Consider the following 8,576-nt stretch of genomic DNA (forward strand, 5'->3'; position numbering starts at 1 on the left):
ATCATCAAAACAGATAAATAATAAATAAAATTAATTGTTAGTAGTGCTGTCAAACGATTAATCGCGATTAATCCAAAATAAAGTTTTTGTTTACATAATATATAAGTGTGTACTTTGTATATTTATTATGTAGGCCTATGTATAAATATACACACATACAGTAGGCTATCTATTTTGTAAATATGTACATGTATACACACACACACACACACACACACATATATATATATGTGTGTGTGTGTATATTTATATTCATACAATTTATAGTATATATAAATATAACAATTTGATATAAAAAACATACCATTTTTCTGAAATGTATACATGCATGTGTGTGTATTTATATATACACGCACGCACACACACACACACACACACACACACATATTATGTATACAAAGCTTTTACTTTGGATGCGATTAATCGCGCTTAAGACTGAAGAGGTTGTGTAACGTCACCCGAGACCGTGAGCGTTTGTGTCTCCGGGAACCCGCTCCGCGGCGCCTCGTAATCGGTGCTCTTGTACCGGCACTGATACACGCCGCGGTCGAAGAACACTGACCGACGCGATGCTCAGCGAGAAGATGCCGCGACTGATGTCGTGGTTTGGCCGGTAACTCAGCACGCTGTAATCGACACTGACGTCCATCTGTCCAGAAGCTCAAGCGGCAGGATCTCTCGGTCATCTTCAGCCACTGGATGTAAATGTCTTCCACATGGCTTGTTTTTAGGGATATCTCCAAAGCAGTCCAAAGTGATATCGACGCCCTCAAACACTTGGACATTGATCAGTGAAAACCGCTGGTGCTGCACAAAACACAAAAGAGAGACAGAGAGACTGATTTTTTTTTTTTACTTTTTTTTTTTTTCCTGTTGAAGCTTTTTCTACAGGAACACTGATATTATGGACGTCATCAAGACTCGTTACTTTCTTAAAAATAAGGTTCCAAAACAGGTTCTGATTTCAAAAGAGAAACTTTGGTGAAATCTTTGTATGTTCTTAACAAATGAGACATGTTTACTATTTTTTCAGAACGTTTTATGTAGTTTTTTTTTTTTTTTCATTTTTATTATTAAATCTATTTTTATACTAAACAGCAGTTCACAAACAATTACGTACAATTAATTATTTATTTATTTTAATTTCATTTAATGTAATTTAATTTAATTTTATTTTATTATTTTAACCAAACAGTCGATTTCAAAAACTCTGTACAATTAATATAATTAATTACCAAGTTCTTTATTGCAAATTTGTTGAGGAAACCTATATTTTTTAAGAATTACTTTTTACATTTTTTAATTCTCTCTGAAACTAGACACATTTATTGATAAACTGAAGTTCTACTGGTATGTAATGAAAAAAGAAAACATGAGAATATTAAAAATATCTATGGTTTACAGAAATAAAGTCAATCCTGAAATAATATACTTATTTTAGTATCATTTAAATAATATTATAGTTTAAATTTGTTTTTAATTGAGTAGTTCATTTAAATAAAAATGTATTTAGTTAAATGTATAGTTAAAGTTATAGTTATTTTGTTGTGTTTTTGTCAATTTTGTTAGTTTTCTCCATATAGTTTTTATGTATTTTTATTTCAGGTTTAGTTTTATTAGGTTTTACATTTATTTTATTTCAAGTAATTTTTTTAGTTTATTTAAAAAAAATAATTTATTTATAAAATAACAATTATTTTGATTATTTCAATGAAAACACATTTATACTTTAAGCCTGACAGTCCAGAAGTATACCTTTTTACAAATTAAACAATAAAAAATAATTAAGGCACTGTTTCCTGAGATGTTTATAACTATTATTTGTCAGCTTACTGGACACTTGTAGAAACACAAAGCAAATGGGTTTTGTTCCCTCCCAGAGACATTCGTATATGTCTCCATCGTTCAGCATCACATCTGACAGAAATGAGGGAAAAGTCTCGGACTCTGCAGGATCTTGAGGGAAGTTGACCCGGTCTTCAAACCCCTCTCCCGACCGCGACCGCGTCTCCTCGCAGAGAGATCACGTCTTTGCCCATCGCCTCCCAGTTGAACAATGCAGTCCTCCGCAGGGAACCCTGAGAACCATTGCAGCGCAAGACCACGCTTCTCCAACATTACACCTGGACCTCCGAGACGTCTGAAGGAAGAAACCTACACAGACTGCAGGAGGAAGTGCAGGACAATTACTCAAACCACAGCTTTTAGAAGGAATAGTTCCACCCAAACACTGAAAATTGCTTTTCCAACAAGTTAGACGAGTGTGTTTCTTCATCAGGTTTGTAGAAATGTAGCATTGCATCAGTGTCTCAGCAATGGATGCTCTGCAGTGAATGGGTGCCGTCAGAATGAGAGTCCAAACGCTGATAAAAACATCACAATAATCCACAAGTAATCCACACCACTCCAGTCCATCAGAAACATCTGGAGAAGACAAAAGATGAAACACATCCAGCATTAAGAGGTTTTTTAACTAAAATCGGAGTCCATAATCCATAAAAAACACTTTGTCCAGTTGCAAAAAGTGTTCTGGTGTGAATCAGGAGAGAAATCTGCACAGATCAAGCAGCGTTTAAAAACAGCTCTAAACTAATATGTGTCTGGATTTTGATGTAAGAGACAAACAGAGGATTTGCACTTTTTCACTGGAGGAAGTGTTATTAGGCTTATGGACTCGTGTTTTTAGTTAAAAACATTCTTAATGCTGGATTTGTTTCAACTTTTGTCTTCTCAAATGTTACATGATGGACTGGAGTTGCTGTGGATTACTTGTGGATTATTGTGATGTTTTTATCAGCTGTTTGGACTCTCATTTCTGACGGCACCCATTCACTGCAGAGCATCCATTGCTGAGACACTGATGCAATGCTACATTTCTACAAAAAACCAAACTCATCTACATCTCGGATGTCCTGACAGTGAGGTAAATTCAACAAATGGTTATTTTTGGGTGGACTGTTCCTTTAATATCAGCAAATACACAGACACTAAACAGAAGAACACTACCCTTGAGGGCTATAATAAAAAAGAAAGTAGTCCCAAGAATATGCATTTCCTCTCAGAAAACCTATGAAATAGTGAAAGAAAAAACAACTATTATTTGGAAACCTAATACATGTATTATGCTCTGAATAATATGAATAATCAGGTATATTGTTGGGTGCACGTGGTGAGTGGTGTTTTGAGCAGCAGAAGGATCATCCAGTGATCCGTGACTCTCACAAACACTTCCAAAGCTTTATTTAATCGTGCTGACGTGTGTCACCCTGAGCCTGAAACACAGAGCCCACACTAAAACACTCAACACTCCGCAGATGAATTATCTCATGCAAGCGCGGCTGGCGGGTGACTGGCGTGCTAGTTACAAAAAATATTTGGTTTACTCTTTTATATATATTTTTATAGATATAACGTGTTAGAACACAAAGCAGCCAAAAGTTTGTCTAAAAGTCAAGGGATTTACGCCATTATTGATGCAAAAATTTCTTTTTGCATTGATATACTATTAGTATGTATTATTTTGAGTTAGCTTATTTTTTATTTGTATTTTTAAAATCATTTAGCTGGCATTTTTGTTTTATAGTTCGTTATTTGTATTTTAAACATGTTTAATTTAGCTTCCTATTTGTTATAGTCATAGTTAAAATGTTAATGATTAATCATTATTTAAACTTTTTCATTCATTTTTAACTTGATTTAGTCTAGTATTATTATTTGAGTTAGCTTATTTTTTATTTGTATTTTTAAAAATCTATTAAGCTTGGCATTTTGTTTAATTTATTTTAAAATGTATATTACATTTTATTTATTTGACTATATCGTTTTTTGCCAGATAAGATGTTTGAAATTAAATTTAAATATTAGAACAATTACAACACTTACATACTTTAGTTCAATCAGAATTAGAGAACGTAAACCTGTTTTGACCATTGATGTTGATAACAGTGGTATGCATCGGATATATTTTATATTAGTAAATCAAGTTTGATGGAAAGGCACAAAACTTTTTTGTGGAAAGAAAAAATTAAACCTAAAAAAAAATGCATTAATCGACTGTATTACAGTACATAAGATATAATGAGGAAATGAAGCATGCGCTTACCAAGTCTTCAGTATCAGGCTGGTGCTTTATATTCCATCTTCGTCATTCAGTGTTTTTTAAAGCCACTCTCACCTCGTCTTGAGTTCATCAATGGAATCCAGTGCTCCTGAGGGCCGAGTAACATGATGAACAGAGAGAACATGAATCCAGAAGAAATCTGTCCGTCGAGGGTCATGCTGCACAGATGCTGCGTTATGTTTAGGACTCGAGGTGACACGGGTTGCTTAATATACGGGACCTGATGCAAAACGTCACAATTAATTACATGACACTGCAGCAACGCCATTGCTTTTACCAATACTGCAGTGGGGCATTGGTCATGGGTTTGATAGCTTAGGCTTGATTCGTCCTTCACGGCATGTTTTGTCCAGCACTCTGCACTCTTGAGTATTTTAATGTTTAAGTCGTGGCTGTGAAACGTTAGACGTGGAGGCACCAAAGCCTCCAGGATCATCCTCCTGACATGATGGCATCTCTTGGCCTGAGATCAAGTATTACACTCTTCCAACACTTCTGGCTCTATTTAAGACTGCTCGGACTCACACGCACGGGACAATGACACAAAGACCGAGCAGTTTGTAGAAGCCTACGCTGCTTTAATAGTTTAAACCTAAAGCGATTTACAAAAGAACAAAAACCTGCACCAAGAATGTTTTATTTTGTTGGTAGACTGATATTTTAACTGCCACGGTGTTAAAGGATACAAAAAATGTCCATTTCACCCACTGAAATGCCATTAAACAATTTAAAATGACATAAATACACACACACACATATATATGCATGTTATGATATTAAATCTTACATAAAAAAAAAAAATATATATATATATATAATTTCACAACGAAAATGGTCTTTATGGCCCTAAAAATGCAATAAAAAATATTATTAGTAATCTAGAATTTTTTTTTTTGCATTTTTTCCCCAATGATATTTTTAAAAAAGAGAATGGCTTTAGTATAAATACAATAAAAATGTAGAAAATACGCATAAATAAATAAATGAATTAATAAAACTAATTAATTAAAAAACCTAAATAAATGAATTAGACGAATTAATAAATAAAGAAAAATATAAATGCAGAAATGAATCAATACATAATGTATAAAAACATCGATAAATAAATGCTGAAATACATAAATGTAGAAAATGACATAAAATAAAATCAGACATGCATGGAATTAAATAATTTGTCAATGTGTCATTTTCAATTGTGCTATTTTTGTACCTTGTTTATACTTATTCATGCTCTTCTACATTTATTTATTCACTCCTGCATTTATGTAATTTATTCATACTTAAGTCATTTCTACCATATATTTATTTCAGCATTTAATTATTTCTTTCATTTATTTACACAAAGTTATTTCTCATCCTCCATAATTAAGAGAAATACACAGCAGAAAACATTTAAACATTAACTTAATAAATTCATACAAGTAGGTGGATAAATACACTGGCAGAACGGATTTCAACGGTCAGAAATATAATCATGAGAGCTTATTTTACTCCCAAGGAAAGTATTCGTGTTCTCATCAAGAGACGATGATTAAAAATTCACTTTTAACTCAATTATTGCACCATAAAATATAAAATGATTTAAAAACAACAGTTAGACCTAAAGCAACACTATATACAAGATAAATACAGTGAGTGAGGTCACAGGAAGCTGTAATACGCCGCAGATATTATAGGAAAGGGCCTGGTTACAGGATTCCAGCTGTAGGTAGTAGTCTTCATGTGCAGCTGTCTGAGACACTCTTCCCAGCATTGCTCGGCGTCGCAGCGCTGAATGGACTCTGCTGGCGGCCACATCTGCACAGACCTGTACCACAGACCTGAAACCAAGACAACCAGAACCATGAAGCGCTTTGACCACACACACACACACACAACACACACACACACACACACCCGAGAGGAATTAATAAAACAAAAAACATGCAATACTGAAAATGGAACTGATTAATGTGTGTTTGGGAATGCAATGGGCACCAAGGTTTACTTTACATACCCATCTGCATCATTTCCAGCAGTTTTTGTGGACAGATGTTTACAGCATTTCGCCAAAAATAAAAGCTTTATATTTTAACAGGTTTATGAGAATTTATGACAGATTATATTACTGATTATTATAATTTAGTGTAATACTAAACGTTTATCCTTTTACTATTATTATATATAATTTAAACATTCTAATTACTTAATCAGCAATATTAATAACATTTTATATAAATTATAAAAATATATAACCTAACCAAAAAAGCGTATTTATTTAAATTACAGATTAAAATTATAATTTATCTAGCAGTAAACACACTATAAATGAGTAATATTATACAATATATAAACAATAAATAAAAAAATTCTTTACTTTGTTAAATGATGTTTTTTTAAACAGCATTTTTAAACCCCTTTTAACTTTTAAATAAACTACTTAAATAATAAAAATAACAAGTTCAAATCAAAATTATGTGAAAATAATCACAATGAATTTTTTGGCATGCGATCCTAAATAAGATAGCCCTAAATAAGATAAAGAACTACTAACTAATCCACTTACTATTAAAAAGATAAAATAAAAAAAAAGCCAACATCAGAATAGGCGTTAATATCACGAATGTGTTTGCTTAGTGGAAATATTATCTGAACATTTTCAGGAAATTATTTCAAAAGAAAAATAAGAGTTATGCCTGACAATAAAAGTTTGGAGAATGCCTGGCCCGGACTAAGAATGTGAATGCATTTGCAAACTGAAAATATGATTCTTAGAAGAAATAAAAACATTGGGTGCCATGTTTTAGACGAAAATATTATTTCAGTTTTTCTACAACCTAAATTTCATATTTAATTCAATGTGTGACTTACCGTTTATTTGGAAATTACTTGTAAAAAATGATTTCTTTTTTTTTTTCAAAGTAAATCCTACAAGGTTTGTTTTGCAGTGTGTGGATGTAACCCAAATTCAGGAGCAAACAGTGCATGTGTTAGAACGCACAGATGCTGGGTTACAGCGGGCGGCTGAGGGGCACGTTCAGCACAGCCGTGGGCTCGTGTGTGTAAAGACCCACAGAAAAATCTCCTTTCTGAGGGGGTTGTAGGAGCTGCCGTACAGCGCGTGGGACCGTGTGGAGCATGATGGGTCCGTCACCTCCAGACTGCACACGTCCTGATAGACCCTTTCTCACCCGAGTCTTCCACATTTCACAGCCCGGCCCTGAAGTCCAAAGTCCATTCACAGCAGAAGAGACACAGACACATCACTTTCATTAGAAATATACATGATGTATTCTGGGTCCAGTATGATAGCCCTCGATATATACTGGCGGCTGGTAAATAAATAAATAAATAAAAAAGAAAAATACACACTCATAATATAAATAAAAAACCACATAATGATAAAATAAAAATTTATAAAGTGATAAAAATTGAAAAATGCAAATAATTATAAAACTTATAATATAAAACTCTCCTCTCATCTTCTTAGAGCTGAGGGCTTCACACAGCATCTGTGAAAGCAAACCGACGAGTGAACGCTACAGTGAGGCACCTGACTACCAAGATCCAACAAACCGCGGTCAGCTGTCCTGTAACGCACAGCAGCACCCGACCGCCGGACACGAGTCCTCGCTATCTCCTCCTGTCCTCAGCAGAGGAGACAGAGAACTCTATCCCTGAACCAAACACAAACACCACGCTCCAAACTATCATATCATACTGTACACAACACAAACATCGGCAACCTGTCAAAATATAAAGGTCCCAGCTTAACATTTAACAGAAATTATACTCTGCATTTTTTTGTACAGGTATAATGTTAGTCTAAATGATATATAATATCTTATATAATATACTAATATATATGATATTCTACTTATGGTCTATTTTCTGGCAATTTAAAAGTAAAACAATACGAATGATAAAAATAAAATATGTACAACACATAGATTAAAACCACCTTAATTGTAATTCAGTTAATATTAACAGATTATTAAAAGGATTATATCATCAAACAATTTTCTTACCCATGTACTTAATTTTTAAAACTCGTTAAACTCTGTGCTGTTTGCCAACAACAGAAGAATAAAAGGTTTCGTTTTCAATTTGACTTCAAACGGTAAATAAAACTAAAATGTTTAATGCCTTCAAGAATTGACACTTTTCAGAAAAATGTAAACAAGCATTTCTGCCCAAGAATTCGTAAAGTGCACTGTTGTTCAAAAAATGTCTGCAACCCATATGAGGAGTTTTGGACTTTCAATGCCTGAAATAAATGTTTTGGTTATTGACAGAGAGTAAAATATCGACTAAAAAAGGATCGTTTGGGTAACTGGCACCAATTTTCAGGTACAAAACTGTTAAACAATGACCCGGTACCCAACCCTAGCTCTTACCCTCGGCTTTTCATGGCCTCGCGCAGGCGCCTCATAGTGGTGGGGGACAGCAGTGCACTGAGGCCCAAGCTCCGCTCAGG

This window comes from Cyprinus carpio, chromosome B1 (genome assembly GCF_018340385.1).
Source record: "Cyprinus carpio isolate SPL01 chromosome B1, ASM1834038v1, whole genome shotgun sequence".
Lineage (NCBI taxonomy): Eukaryota > Metazoa > Chordata > Actinopteri > Cypriniformes > Cyprinidae > Cyprinus > Cyprinus carpio.